Raw genomic sequence first — 17,194 nt, 5'->3', positions numbered from 1 at the left:
CTTATTGAGCAGGCTGCCTTTTCTCCATTGTATATTCTTGCCTCCTTTGTCATAGATAGTTGACCACAGGTGCGTGGGTTTATCTCTGGGCTTTCTATCCTGTTCCATTGATCTATATTTCTGTTTTTGTGCCAGTACCATATTGGCTTGATTGCCGTAGCTTTGTAGTATAGTCTGAAGTCAGGGAGTCTGATTCCTCCAACTCCATTTTTTTCCCTCAAGATTGCTTTGGCTATTCGGGGTCTTCTGTGTCTCCATACAAATTTTAAGATTTTTTGTTCTAGTTCCGTAAAAAATGCCATTGGTAATTTGGTAGGGATTACACTGAATCTGTAGATAGCTTTGGGTAGTATAGTCATTTTCACAATATTGATTCTTCTAATACAAGAACATGGTATATCTCTCCATCTGTTTGTGTCATCTTTGATTTCTTTTACCAGTGTCTTATAGTTTTCTGAATAGAGGTCTTTTACCTCCTTAGGTAGGTTTATTCCTAGGTATTTTATTCCTTTTGTTGCAGTGGTACATGGGAGTGTTTCCTTAATTTCTCTTTCAGATTTTTCATCATTAGTGTATAGGAATGCAAGAAATTTCTGTGCATTAATTTTGTATCCTGCTACTTTACCAAATGCATTGATTACCTCTGGTAGCTTTCTGGTAGCATCTTTAGGATTCTCTCTGTATAGTATCATGTCATTTGCAAACAGTGACAGTTTTACTTCTTCTTTTTCAATTTGGATTCCTTTTATTTCTTTTTCTTCTATGATTGCTGTGGCTAAAACGTCCAAAACTGTGTTGAGTAATAGTGGTGAGAGTGGGCAACCTTGTCTTGTTCCTGATCTTAGTGGAAACGGTTTCAGTTTTTCACCATTGAGAACGATGTTGGCTGTGAGTTTGTCATATATGGCCTTTATTGTGTTTAGGTAAGTTCCCTCTATGACTGCTTTCTGGAGCATTTTTATCATAAACGGGTGTTGAATTTTGTCGAAAGCTTTCACTGCATCTATTGAGATGATCATATGGTTTTTATTCTTCAGTTTGTTAATATGGTGTACACATTGATTGATTTGCATATATTGAAAAATTCTTGCATCCCTGGGATAAATCACCCTTGATCATGGTGTACGACCCTTTTAATGTGTTGTTGCATTCTGTTTGTTAGTATTTTGCTGAGGATTTTTGCATCTATATTCATCAGTGATGTTGGTCTATAATTTTCTTTTTTTACAGTATTTTTGTCTGGTTTTGGTATCAGTGTGATGGTGGCCTCATAGAATGAGTTTGGGAGTGTTACTTCCTCTGCAATTTTTTTGGAAGAGATTGAGGAGGATGGGTGTTAGCTCTACTCTAAATGATAGAATTTGCCTGTGAAGCCATGTGGTCCTGGAGTTTTGTTTGTTGGAAGATTTTTAATCACAGTTTCAATTTCAGTGCTTGTGATTGGTCTGTTTATATTTTCTATTTCTTCCTGGTTCAGTCTTGGAAGGTTGTGCTTTTCTAAGAATTTGTCCATTTCTTCCAGCTTGTCCATTTTATTGGCATAGAGTTACTTGTAGTAGTCTCTTAGGATGCTTTGCATTTCTGTGGTGTCTGTTGTAACTTCCCCTTTTTCATTTCTAATTTTATTGATTGGAGTCCTCTCTCACTTTTCCTTGATGAGTCTGGCTAAAGGTTTATCAATTTTGTTTATCTTCTCAAAGAACCAGCTTTTAGTTTTATTGATCTTTGCTATTGTTTTCTTTGTTTCTATTTCATTTATTTCTGTTTGACATTTATGATTTCTTTCCTTCTACGAACTTTGGGCTTTGTTTGTTCTTCTTTCTCTAGTTGCTTTAAGTGTAAAGTTAGATTGTTTATTTGAGATTTTTCTCTTTTTTTTGAGGTAGGATTGTATTGCTATAAACTTCCATCTTAAAACTGCTTTTGCTGTATCCCATAGGTTTTGGATCGTCGTGTTTTTGTTGTCATTTGTTTCTAGGTATTTTTTGATTTCCTCTTTGATTTCTTCAGTGATATTTTTGTTATTTAGTAACGTAGGTTTTAGCCTCTACATGTTTGTGTTTTTTACATTTTTTCCCTTTAATTGATTTCTAATCTCATAGCACTGTGGTCAGAAAAGATGCTTCATATGATTTCAATTTTCTTAAATTTACTGAGGTTTCATTTGTGACCCAAGATGTGACCTATCCTGGAGAATGTTCCATGCGCACTTGACAAGAAAGTGTAATCTGCTGTTTTGGGATGGAATGTCCTATAAATATCAATTAAATCTATCTGGTCTATTGTGTCATTCAAAGCTTCTGTTTCCTTATTTGTTTTCTGTTTGGATGATCTGTCCATTGGTGTAAGTGAGGTGTTAAAGTCCCCCACTATTATTGTGTTACTGTCGATTTCCTCTTTTATAGCTGTTAGCATTTGCCTTATGTACTGAGGTGCTCCTGTGTTGGGTGCATATATATTTATAATTGTTATATCTTCTTCTTGGATTGATCCCTTGATCATTATGTAGTGCCCTTCCTTGTCTCTTGAAACATTCTTCATTTTAAAGTTTATTTTATCTGATATGACTATTGCTACTCCAGCTTTCTTTTGGTTTCCATTGCATGGAATATCTTTTTCTGTCCCCTCACTTTCAGTCTGTTTGTGTCTGTAGGTCTGATGTGGGTCTCTTGTGGACAGCATATATATGGGTCTTGTTTTTGTATCCATTCAGAGAACCTGTGTCTTTTGGTTAGAGCATTTAATCCATTCACAATTAAGGTAATTTATGATACGTATGTTCCTATTACCATTCTCTTAACTGTTTTGGATTTGTTTTTATAGGTCCTTTTCTTCTCTCGTGTTTCCCACTTAGAGAAGTTCCTTTAGCATTTGTTGTAGACTGGTTTGGTGGTGCTGAGTTCTATTAGCTTTTGCTTGTCTGTAAAGCTTTTGATTTCTCCATTGAATCTGAATGAGATCCTTGGCAGGTACAGTAATCTTGGTTGTAAGTTCTTCCCTTTCATCACTTTAAGTATATCGTGCCATTCCCTTCTGGCTTGCAGAGTTTCTGCTGAGATATCAGCTCTTAACCTTATGGGAGTTCCCTTGTATGTTATTTGTCATTTTTCCCTTGTTGCTTTTAATAATTTGTCTCTGTCTTTAATTTTTCTCAATTTGATTACTATGTGTCTTGCCATGTTTCTCCTTGGGGTTATCCTGCTGGGACTCTCTGCACTTCCTTTACTTTGGTGGCTATTTCCTTTCCCATGTTAGGGAATTTTTCGACTATAATCTCTTCAAATATTTTCTCGGGTCCTTTCTCTCTCTCTTCTCCTTCTTGGACCCCTATAATGCGGATGTTGGTGTGTTTAATATTGTCCCAGAGGTCTCTTAGGCTGTCTTCATTTCTTTTCATTCTTTTTTCTTTATTCTGTTCCGCAGCAGTGAATTCCACCATTCTGTCTTCCAGGTCACTTATCCGTTCTTCTGCCTCAGTTATTCTGCTATTGATTCCTTCTAGTGTATTTTTCATTTCAGTTATTGTATTGTTCATCTCTGTTTGTTTGTTCTTTAATTCTTCTAGGTCTTTGTTAAACATTTCTTGCATCTTCTCGATCTTTGCCTCATTCTTTTTCTGAGGTCCTGGATCATCTTCATTATCATTAGTCTGAATTTTTTTTCTGGGAGGTTGACTATCTCCACTTCATTTAGTTGTTTTTCTGGGGTTTTATCTTGTTCCTTCATCTGGCACATAGTCCTCTGCCTTTTCATTTTGCCTATCTTTCTGTGAATGTGGTGTTCTTTCCACTGGCTGCAGGATTGTATTTCTTCTTACTTCTGCTCTCTGCCCTCTCTGTAATTTTGAAAATAATCTGATGTGACAAATATCTTCATGTTCCAGAAAATCAAGTAACCAATTTTTATCATTATTTTGCATTATAACTTAACTTTAACTAAATCAAGTTAAATCCATGTTTAAGCCTTTCTTTCCATTCAAGCTCAATCTAGGAAGCACTGAGAGAGGGCAAGAAATGCTTATCTGTAGCAGAATTACTAGAGAAATGGCAGTTTATTTTGCTTGATTGTCAAGTTCACTGATTTTACAGTTTTGCCTTTTGTGAATTTGTGATATTTTCTAGTGAAAATAATTAGGAAACATTAGTTTTGGTAAAATTGCCAGAATGATTCTTTAGTTACTCAAATAAAGCAAATAAGAATAGAAATAGTATTTTGCAGGAATTAGATAACCAAGCATTTTGCCTAAAAAGTCCTAATTATAGCTAAATATTTGGGAGGGGAAACCACACCTTTCAATACTGATATGCAGAGCTTCAGTTGGCCATAAGTTAGAAAATTTTTGTAGACTCCAGAAGTATACTGAGAGAGAAGGGTCCAAAACCCTACTATCCTTTCCGTGTGATGACATGTATGATAACTTTTGTGATAGAAACTAGTAAGCCTCAGGCATAGAGTATGCACTTGGGAAAATTCAGTTCCTTCACCTACATCTCTGGACTTTGCTATTCCATGATCTCCAATGTGTACGTTACAACATTAACTTTTCTGTAGCTACGGCCTCTGACTTTGCTTACTCAGGTCTGCACATAGCCTTCATTCTAACTTGACAGCTTTGGTATGTATTTTTGAATTTTAATATTCTACATTAAACATGTTCAGCTTCATCATATATTCTCTGCTACCCATGGGTTCTTGTCTATTCCCTTTAAGCCTTTCTTCAGTTTTCTTAATGAAATCACTATATTCTACATCCACAAGCAGGAACTTCCTACACCTCAGTGTGACACTAACCTCATTAAATAGGAAACTTACCAACAACTCATCACTGAGACTATAGCACCTTTATATAGTTTTTAAAAAAAATTTCTCCCCGTGACATGGAAATCAATCAAGATTAAAATTTTAAACATGTAAGAAACCACCTACCTCCATGGATTTCACATTTTTATCATAGAATATTTTTGTGAAATGCTATTTACACAGTTTTACATATTTTATACATAAATGTGCAAAATAGACAAGGGGATTTTTTAACAAATAAAATTAAAATATTATGTGTAATGACATGGATAATATTCATGTAATAAGGAATCACATAGAAAAATAAGGCCATTTTAGTGAACATGTAATTTTGAATTAGGGGAAGGGTATTTATAGAACCTGTAACATACTGATTATTTCTGGGTTTTGTTTTGGTTGCCCAGTATCAACAAAACTCTGATTCACACATTTAAATATCTGTAAACAAGGACAATGTTTAATTAAGCAAAAAATGCAGAAAAGACCATACTGTTGCACTTAAAAAAGAGTGTCTTATCTTGGACTACCTCAACACAATACCTAGACTGGGAGCTTAAACAACAGAAATTTATTTTCTCACAGTTTTGTTTTGTTCTTTTGTTTTTGTTTTTTCAGTTGTGCCACAGGATCTTAGTTCCCTGACCACCAAGGAATGAACTCGTGCCCCCTGCAATGGAAGCATGGAGTCCCAACCACTGGACAACCAGGGAATTCCCCAATGCCTCTTCTTACAAGGGCACTAATCCCATCTCTAGGCACACCTTAATGACCTCACCTCCCCAAGGCTCCATCTTCACATACCATCACATTGAGAGTTGCGGTTTCAACATGATTTTTCGCAGGGCACAATTCAGTCCACAGAACAGTAGGAACGTTTAATTAACAAAGAATACAGAGAGTCTTTATTCTGTTCCACTCAAAAAAGGAGTTAACTCAGCATTTGCTCCACAAGGGACACAAGTATAAAAATTGTATTACAACACATTTAAACATGTACTTTTTCAGGGTTTTTTTTGTTTTTTTCTTAAGGCAAATGTGATTTAGAAGTGAAACTCAAGTCACAATTTATAGAACTCTAGAAGAACCTCTGTTGACCTTTAGGAAAAACTGCCTTGCTACTCCAACTCATTTATTTATAGAAAAAGAAAGTACAGCTCAGAAAGAACTAACCCTGTTGAGATAAATAATGACCTAGTAGCCAAGCTAGGATACAACCCTCAATATTGCCACTTCTTTTCCCACCTTACTTTCCCAATAAGCCACTACACTACTACATCCATGTGAAAATACATGTTTGTCCTTCATTTTGTTTAATTTCTTTGCCAAGGTCTTTTTGGTAGTGACAATTTAATTGAAAAGTAAAGAAAATTCAGTAAGGTATAAAGATGGCTACTTTAATTTTATTGTTTCTACATTTAAGATGCATTGATAAGGTAAATTATGTCTACAGCTGTGGTGTAAGGTAAAAGGGCGAAAGAGAGAAAAAGATTGAGACAAAGAGAAATAGAAAGAGAGAGAGGAGGTTGGAGACACACAAGGTGTCTTGTGCAGTTAAGAAATTCTATTTTAAAACAGTGTTACACTTTTGGTTTTGTTGTGCTAAAATTTGTAAATTATCTTTCTTGAAAATATACATGGTAGACAAATTCTGCAGATAAATGCCGTTCATTGTTTGATCACCGCTGGTAGTTGCTAGGTGTACCAAAGACATACTGACTTTGCAAATCAATTAGTAGTGAAATTGTTATGGAAATCCTTTGTCATTAATTACAATACTTTAACGCCAAATAAATCCAAATCTTTTCTGATCATGTGGAGCTATGAGGAAAACTTATCTGAGGGGCTAATACGTCTTAGAAGAGGCGGGCTCTGCAGACATCTTGTCTTTATTCCAGTAGTGATGAGACAGATGCTCATTCAAAAAGAATACACTGTGAGAGTATTGTGCTCAGAGTGCAACCCAATCCACAAAACTTTTGAAATGTTTTATAGTTTTATGTTTTTGATAGACATATAGCTTAGTAGGTGAAAGAGAGTTAGAAAAGGGTAGACTATAGAAGAACCTGTTGGCCTTTCGCAATCCTCCATACATCCAATGCCTTCATTCTCTCATGTCCAGACATTTTAGAATGCAGAAATATATCACTTTTAAGTGACTATGTCCATAAGATTATAAATACAATTCTCAGTTTCTTCATCTGCAAAATGGAACTATAATAAACCACAAGGTTGTTGTAAGGATGAAATGTGATAATATAATTAAAACACTAAGCATAATAATGTTTAGGTTACAAGTTGGTACGTAATAAAAATATACCCTCTAGAGAGAAATAGAATTCTATTGTTTTCTTCCATAGGCCTAATTCACCATCATAGATGTCTGGAAGTCCATCCTGACATCTTTGTGTGCCTACTATGTCAATCATTCTTCTTTTACCTTTAATTCCTAAAAAAGACCTAATACTCAAGCAAAAGAGTGTTCGTGGTATGATAAGCCTTTGGATACTGCATTTTAAAGATTCGTTTAAACAGTATGTGAAATAACCCCCTCCCTTCCAAAGAATAGGAAGAATTCATACCGCTACCTGCATTTAATGGATGTACAAGGGAGGGTGAAGTGGAGCCTGCTGAGAGCAGGCTGATGGGTGATCATGGGGATCTGGGGGTCAGCAGCTGCCTGCCAACCACTGCAATCTGCTCCTGCTCAGATATAGCTCACTTAGCTCTTACAGTCCCAAAGCAAAGGGAAGACACTGTGAGAAATAATTCAAGGGAAAGTAGGACTCAAAGGAAAGTAAGATTACTGCTAAATAATAAGGAGAAAAGTCAGGAAAACAGGCATGGATGTAAGCAGAAAAAACAGAGGTAAAGAAACTAATGAGAAATGACTTAATGGATGTGCTTTCAGGCCACACATCCTGCATTTCTACCTTACATCAGACACATATTAGCTGGATGGCCTTAGAATGACATTTAACTATCTAAGCCTCAGTTTCCCTCCATGTAAAAATGGAAATAGAATTGATCCTGTGTGGTTGATCAGATGGTTAAGTGAAAATGCATGTGGAACTCATTGTACCACTGCTAGAACTGTAAATATGTATGATGCCTATGTTCAGAGGACATAACGGAGAATTAAGAGAAGCTTCATGACAGAGTGAAGAAAATATAACAAAGAGAATATAAGCTTTGGAGTCAGAAAATTCTGGCCTTGACTCACAGATCTAGTACTTAGCAGCATTTTGACATTGAGACTAAGCTTAAGTTTCCTTATCTGTAAAATGATGGCAATAAGATCTACATAGCAGGGGTGTTGTAAGCATTAGAGATGCTACATGTAACCTACTTATTATTGTGCATGGAACAGTCTCTTCAAATTGAATTTCCTCTCACTGAAAATTATAAGACATAAAAATGAAAAAAGAAAAAAACTTTTCCCAGAACTTGCAAAGATTTGTAAAGGACATTCATATTTATTTATTCACATCCATTTGTTCACTGTATGCTTTCAGTATTCCTACATCATACACATACAAAGAAATAACATGGTTTACACATAAGGCAACTAAAGTCTCGGAGGTTAACTAATGAGTATCTAGCGACAGGGCAGAAACAGGAGGTCAGGTTTACCTCCATGGAAGCTTAAACTCTTTGGAACTATGCACCCTTCCCACTCTGCTCTTGTATCAATCTGGAAAAGATGTTTATTGGCAACAAACAACCCCAAAATACCACTTTGCCGCAGAAAAATGACACATCTATTTTTCTGGAACTCTTGGACATGCAAGGGCTGTGGCAACTATCATGTAATTTTCTAAAATAAATGGATGTGTGGATGGCAGTTTATAATAGATGGCAGAAAGATGTAAATGCCATCAAGAAAACTTTGGAAAGTTTTATGGAAGGCAGGCCTCTACAGCTTACAGTTCAGTAAGTGCCTCATGGCAAAGACACACGTATGGTTAAAGAGCAAAGCAAACCCTGAGAACTGAACATTTGTGAGTTAACAACCATGTTCATCAGAATCACCTTTGAAGCTTTTTCGAAATGCTTGGGGTCAGGTTGAATCCTTGCTGTTTGGCATGTGGAGTCTACTCAAAGAGATCTAGGCTCTCTGTGTCTCCATATCAGCACCTGATTCCATGACCAAGAGTCAGAGGAAAGAGAGCATGACCTGGCGTGCAGTGGTTCCAAATGCCTCTGGGAGAAAAAGGAACCATGCAACCATCAGTCAAAGGCCAGATTTGGTGTCACAAGGCAGTTTGTACAATCCTCGAACAGGGAACAGTCCCAAAGAGTAGTTTACAAGATCACAGGTAATAACTAACTACAATTCTGACCAATTGTTGCTCCACTTTTCCCAGGGTTTTTATTTCATTAAAAAGAGGGCAGAATTCTGGAGGAAAAGAAGTGGTTTAGGATAGAAAATCAATGATTCCCTTTCTAGTTATATGACTGTGTTGAGTAACTTTATAGAGAACAGGTGATAACTTTTATGATTTCTTATGTTTCTCAATTAATATGAGCCTTAGAGTTAAAACCATAAAGAAGAGATATTAATTCATTTTTTTTCATGCAGGAAGCATTTTGTTGGCAGATAGCATTCTTGAATCAGCTCTTTCCATAGAACCTTAACTTGTTTCTGCCAATAATACTCATATCTAATGGAAAGAAGCTGACAACTAAACAAGGAAGAGTATCCAATTATTTCACACATTTTAACGTCTATTGGTATAGGTTTGCTTTAGTTTAGTTTTGTCTTGAGGGAATGGGCAAATGAGAGGGTAACTTTAAATCAGGGTAACCTTTTTATTTTCAGTATCATGGAAAATAAGAAATCTTTAAGGCAAGCTCAGGATACAGTGTAGTTGTGAATGATGGATTAAAAAACCCAGGATTGCTTTTAGTAAGTAATTTCATTACTTGGTATATACCACTATAAGGAAAAAGACCAAAGCAACAGACATAAATTCTCTCAAGCCTCTGTAATGTACTTGAAAATAACACTGGGGACCATTGAACAAAATAGGAAACTAATAAATCAAAAAGAAGGCTCACGAATGGAACTACCTTAACAATTTGGAAGAGTTGAGATATACACAGATTCTGTCCTATGAATTTTCAGTTCAGCACAGTATTTGTGGTACTGTTTCCAGCAGCAAAAAGTGCATAATATACAGCACAAAGCTGACTGTAGAACACTGACTTCATGTCTAAAGTCTACCACCAGCACTCCTGTGACTTTAAACAAGTCTCTAATCATCCCTGGATCTCATTCACTTCAATCTAAAGTAGCTCTCATACCTCCTCCAGCTCTAATATTCATGGGTCTGAAAAAAAATGCTTTGGGGAAATATATCCTCAAGTTTCCACCATAATAGAAAATGCAGACGATCAGAATGCCTTACTAAATTAGTTGGGTTCTCCAGATATATATATATATATATATATATATATATATATAAATGACAGAGACGGAGAAAGAGAGAGAGAGCAGGAGGGAAAGGGAGAAGGAGAGGGAAAGGGAGAAGGAGAGGGAAAGGGAGAAGGAGAGGGAGAGGGAGAGGGAGAAAGATTTAATAGAAGGAAATGGTTCTCATTGTTATGGAGGGTGAAAAGCCCCATGATCTGCAGTTGGCCAGCTGCAGACCCAGGGTTGCTGGTGGTATAGATCCAGTCTGAGTTTGAAGGCCTGAGAACCAGGAGAACTGATGATGTAATTCCTAATGTGAGAGCAGGAGAAAACTGATGTCCCAGCTCAGGAGTCAGGCAGAGAGAGAGAGTGAATTCTCTCTTACTCAGCCTTTTGTTCTATTCAGGCTTTCAACAGAATGGATCATGCCCACCCACATGGGAAGGCAACCAGCTTTACTCAGTCTACGGATTCAAATGCTCATCTCACTCATAAACAACCTCACAGACATGCCCAGAAACAATGTTCAACCAAATATCTGGGCACTGTGTGGCCTGGTCACCTTGACACATAAAATTAATCATTATACTGTTCTTAGGTATTTTGATGGAATTAAATACATCCCTTATAACCTTTTTTTAAAAATGGAGAAAGTATCTCATTGATATTAAAAGATATGAAAATATGTCCTGATGGTGTGGCATGGTTCAGCATTAGGTCAAGTGACAGGACCAGACTCTCCTGGCCTGGAGGGTGCTACCATAAGGAAAGCTGAGTTCTAGGCTCAAGACTTAGGCTCACATCCATGCTTAGGTAGCTGGAGTAGGATTATAATTGTGGTCACATGTTCTGCTGACAATTTTACTTCTCATGACCCAGCCATTCTGGAACTCAGGATGCAGCCTGAGGACAATGGCTATCTCTATTTGAAATAATAGAACTTAACTACTAAGTATTACAATGGAGTCAGAGCAGTTTCTGTGGGCTACTCATGACTCAATATGACACTGCAAGAAAGATTGTTATTCCTCATAAATGTAAGGGCCGCAGAGGTCTAGAATGGCCAGTTGAGGTCAATTCTGAAAGTTTAAAGAGAGTAAACATGCAATGGAGCTAGCAGTGATGTGATCCATCCAACCTCATTGTGCTAGGACTTGTAGGAATTCTGCATGGAATTCTGTACTTCACTATAGGCCACAAAAGGTAGTAGTGTCACAAGGATAACCAGCTGTGAAGAAAAATTCCAGAGGCCAATGCTTGCAGAACTCTGCCTCAAGGTATCCTATTTATGCTTTTCCTCAAAATGTCCCTACTTCAGTAACAAGGAATAATTCCTAGACAAATGTAAGTAAAATTTTAAAAAGTAAAACCCTAATTAAACAGATGAAGGTTGGATGTCATAGTAATATGTATATTAAAGAACATAGAACTTCATATTGTAGTCACAGAATAGTGAGGTCAAAACTTTTAGATTACACTTAGAAATCCAACTTAGAATGCATTTCTTATAAAATCGTTTTCCATTGTTAGTATTCCTTTAAGGTCAAACTGTAGATTTTAATGTTGGTAGAAATGAAAGAAGTGTAGTAACTTTAATATGGAACAAGAAATGGAGCATAAAAAAGAGAAAGCAACCAGGCCAAGGTAGTTTCACTGACCTTCCTTATCAAACATTTTAAAAGGTATAATAACAATTATATACAATCACTTCCCAAAAATAGAAACAAAGAGAATATGTTCTAACTTAATATACAAGGCCAGCATTACTTTAATATCAAAACTAGATGAGGCTATTATAAGAGAAATATAGACCAATATCTCCCATGAACACAAACCTCAACAATATATTAGTAAATCAAATCCAGCAGTGTATAAAAATTATTATACACCACACCTAAGTAGAATTTAACCACACCTAAGTAGAATTTATCTTAAGTATGCAAGGCAAGTTCAACATTCAATAACTAATTAAAATAAGTCACCATATTGACAAGCTAAGAATACTAATCATATAATAATATCGGCAAATGCAGAAAAAAATTTGACGAAACTGAACATCCACGCATGATAAAAATTCTTAGCAAACTAGGAATTGAGGGAAGCTTCTTAAGTTTATCAAATTTAAGAACACTTACATATAACCCAAAGCCAACATCATTCTTAATGATGAGAAACTGATTTTTTTTTCCTCTATAGTTAAGAGCAGAGCAAGAATGTACTATTTCACTATTACTATTCATCATTGTACTGGAAGTCACAGCTAATGCAGTATGACAAGGAAAGGAAACAAAAGGCATACATCCTGGGAAGGAAGAATTAAAACAGTCTCATATAGCATGTTTGTCTATGTAGAAAATCTCCACCCCCCAAAAAATAATATTCTATAACTAATAAGTGATTAAAGCAAGATTACAGGATACAAGGTTAAATGCAAAAGTCAATTGCTGGGCTTCCCTGGTGGCGCAGTGGTTGAGAATCTGCCTGCCAATGCAGGGGACACGGGTTCGAGCCCTGGTCTGGGAAGATCCCACATGCCGCGGAGCAACTGGGCCCGTGAGCCACAACTACTGAGCCTGCGCGTCTGGAGCCTGTGCTCCGCAACAAGAGAGGCTGCGATAGTGAGAGGCCCGCGCACCGCGATGAAGAGTGGCCCCCGCTTGCCGCAACTGGAGAAAGCCCTAGCACAGAAACGAAGACCCAACATAGTAATCAATCAATCAATCGATCAATAAATCTTTAAAAAAAAAAAAAAAAAAAAAAAAAACAAAACAAACAAAAAAAAAAAGTCAATTGCTTTCCTACATACCAGCAATGAACAATTAGAATTTGAAAGTAAAAACACATCATTAATATTAGCATCCAAAAAATTAAATACTTAGGTGTAAATCTATTAAAATATGTACAAGATCTATATGAGGATAAATTCAAGCTACCGATGAAGGAAATAAATATCTAAATAAATTTGTATATATCCCACATTCACAAATGGGAAAAACACTGTTACACTAGTATTAAGAGTTCAGTTTTTCCCAACTTGATCTAGAGTCAATGAATTACCAATCAAAATGGCAACAAATTATTTTTGGGTTATTAGCAAATTTATTCTAAAAGTATAGAAAAGGCAAAAGGCCCAAAATAGTCAGCACAATACTGTGAAAAAAAACAAAGTGAAAGACACTACTTGACTTTAGGACTTAGTATACAACTAAAATAATTGAGGCATTGTGGTATTGGTGAAAGAACATACAAGAATATACAAATTGACCAATGGAACAAAATAGAGAGCTCAGAAGTAAACCAATACAAAAATATTCAATAAAGGCATTAAGGCAACTCAATGGAGAAAGAGTAGTCTTTCAACAAATAGTACTAGAGCAACTGGACAACTGGGCATCCCCATGCCAAAAAAAAAGTTAAGATAAAGACCATATGCCTTTCACAAAAATTCACTCAAAATGGATCACAGACCTGAATGTAAAATGCAAAATCATAAAAGTTCTAGAAAGTGGCATAAGAAAAAATCTAGGTGGCCTTGGGTTTAGTGTTGACACTTTAGGTACATCACCAAAAACATAATCCATCACTGAAGAAACTATTGAGTGGGACTTCACTAAATTTCTTTTCTGAAAAAGATATTACAAAAAAAAATTAAATTACACAATATACAAATTGATCAGTGGAACAAAATAGAGAGCTCGGAAGTAAACCAATATAAAAATATTCAATACAGGCATTAAGGCAATTCAACAGAGAAAGAGTAGTCTTTCAACAAATAGTACTAGAGCAACTGGGCAACTGGGCATCCACATGGCAAAAAAAAAAAAAAAAAGTGCAGATAATTTAATGAAATTGAAAGAGTTTGAGAAGGATAAGCATTAGTTCTCCTTTATATGTTTGGTAGAATTCCTCTGTGAAGCTGTCTGGTCCTAGACTTTTGTTTGCTTGGAATTTTCTTACTACAAATTCAATTTCACTACTAGTGATCAGTCTGTCCAAATTGTCTTTCTTCTTGATTCACTCTTGGCAGGCTTTATATTTCTAGAAATGTGTCTTTTTCTTCTAGGTTGTCCAATTTGTTGACATATAATTGTTTGTAGTATTCTTTCATGACTTTTATAAGGACTGGGAAACCAAAAATATTGCTTTACTGAAATATTTGCTTTATCGTGGTGGCCTGGAACCTAACCCATAATATCTCCAAGGCATGCCTGTATATGGATATTCTTTGTACTTTTGGCTCAACTGCCTGAAAACCTAAAACTGCTTTAAAAAAGCATATTAGCAACATTTTTTTAAATCAGAAAACATGAGATCAGAACCAGTAGCTATAAATAAAAGTTAACAAAATAAATACTGTAAATTACTTGTAAGAATTCACTGCCTGTATGCTCATAAAATAAGTTATCTTTTTATATTCATTATCTTTGCCTCCTGAGGAACATGCGGCCCTAGAGACCCTGGGAAACACAGCTGCTGACTCTATGTTCCTTACTTCCTGTTGAAAAGGAGGATTTCTCCATGGGTGTTATGGATCTTTTCCATCCATGTTCAAATACATAGAGATTAAATTTTTAGACCCATCCAAATCTACATTCCAGGGTGAGCAGAACTTAACAGGTGACTCTAATTTAGCTACATCCTCCTCACCCACATTTTGACATCCTGCTTCCTAACAAACAAGATTATAGCCCTTCTTTTCATATTTTTTGTCTTCCTCTGACTGCTTCCCAAGACATCCTTCATTCCCTACCACTTTACTTACCTTTCCTCCTTTTTATTTCTAGATGATATCAAGTACAGGGGAGAGTATTTTCCCTAGACACTAGAAAAGAGCCTGATTTTAATTCACTGAGCTACCACAAACTCACTCTGACCTTGGTCAAAGTATTTGAGCAGTCTATCCTCAGTGTTTTCAGCTATATGATGAGTGATGGGGGCTATCAATTGTTCAGCATAATAAATATTCTCTGATACTTATTGCTACTCTGTTTCTTTTAATGTAAATAGTGGTAATAATAATAATAATGAGGAGGAGGAGAAGGAGAAAGAATGTGTCTCTCACAAACTATGGGGAACAAAGAATTTTATAAATCATGTCTCATTTATTCTTTATTCTTCCAAATATCACTGAGAACCAGTGAGTAACTCCTAGAGTGAATGCATTATGAGGTTTTTAAATTTCTTTCAACATTACACTTATGTATTTTGAGACTAGAGCTAAACTAAAAATAAAAATAAACAAGGCTTTTTTCTTCTAGACTATATTAGGTCCTTCCTCTTCCTTTTAAAGAAACCTCTGTGAGTCCCTGCTGAATGAATTTCTGAATTAGGTTTAGTTTTACCAAGGACATTTTTTTAAAAAAGGTCAGAGGAAAAATACCGGTACGCATTTTGACCAAACTAAGAGATGTTTTTATATATGTTAAAATAACACTCACTGATCTGAAACAAGAAAAAGAATTATTTCCATCGATTGCAACTATGTAAATGTCTTCTAGGTAAAGGCATTTTTCACTATTTCAATAACAAAAATGTTGAATGCTTACATGGTAACAGGCAGAGTCAGTGACAGATAGTGGAATGGTTTCAAACCTTACTGGGCAGGACTGAGCACTTGAGCTTAGAGAGGGGAATGGAAATGGATTCCCCATTGTTCAGATAAGCAGATATCATTGCATTCTCAGTGTTCTCTAGAGTCTTCAGGGGATTATTCTATAACTACTTCATACCTAATAACAGGGCAGTTATGTATAGCAATAAAGTAACAAAAATAAATCCTGTAAAGGATCTTTGTGGTTGATTGAATTATTTACCACAATTCCTCACTCCTTGACATAGAATATGAATTCACATGCTTGCTTGCACCCCTTGTGGGAAGAGTATACTTTCCATCCTCTTGACTTTGATTTTGGCTGGGAGGCTTGTATTTGGTTAATGTGATGGATGTCACAGTGTATATGATGAGAGCAGAGGCTTGAAATTATCTTGTAAAGTTGGGCTTGCCCCGTTGAACTCCAGTGACCTGTAGTGAGAATAACCTACCCCAGAGAGCTGGGACCCTTTTCATTTTGGACCCAGGATGAACACACATGAAGTTAACATAAGCGCAACCCATGGTTTGGAGCTCAGACCAGTGGGGTCCTCAGCTAGAAGCAGAGAGACTCAGAGCTCGGACTATACTGGGCAGTCCACAAGTTGAACTGCTAAACTAAACATAGGAATACATATCTTTGTTCACCACCAAGGTTGTGTGTTTCTTTTTCACACAGCAATGTCTCCTTTTCTAACAAAGTCTCATAGTCTAACGAAGGCAACATATAGAACAAACAATTGCAAAACTGTGCATTTAGTGAAACAATAGAAATAGGTAAAAGTTACCAGAGTAACAGAAAAGAAGTGATTTTTTTTTTTTTTTTAGCCACGCCATGTGGCTTGCAAGATTGAACCCAGGCCACGGCAGTGAAAGCACCAAGTCCTAACCACTGGCCCACCAGGGAATTCCCAAGAAGTGATTATTTACAGAAGAGGAGTAAAGAAAGTTTTGTCTAAATAGGTATCAAGTGAGACAAGGATTCACCAGGAACAATGGGAGAAGAAATGGAATTTCAGGAATTTTGTAAATATACTAGCAAAGAGTAGAGGGGGGAATCATCAGCTTAAAAGAAACACTACGTAGATATTTTAATGCATTAAAGATATTATGCTGTCTGCACATCACAAGTGTACTTTTCAACAATCTTCATGGCAGGAATTTTTCACAGATACTCAGACCTGTGACTTTTGAGTGTGACACAGCTAGGGAGTAGCCAAACTGGGTTTTATACCCAGACTCCTCCAACACGTTATCTTTCAATACATTATCTTCTTACGATACCACACTAAAGTGTTGTGAGACCAAATTTCTGATCTCATTTAATAATATTCTGTACTTGAACTTTTTTCACTATTGAATTGGATAAATGTGTTATTTCATATATTTTT

This window comes from Balaenoptera ricei, chromosome 13, assembly GCF_028023285.1.
Source record: "Balaenoptera ricei isolate mBalRic1 chromosome 13, mBalRic1.hap2, whole genome shotgun sequence".
NCBI classification, from domain to species: Eukaryota; Metazoa; Chordata; class Mammalia; order Artiodactyla; family Balaenopteridae; genus Balaenoptera; species Balaenoptera ricei.
Note: the sequence above shows the minus strand (reverse complement) of the source record.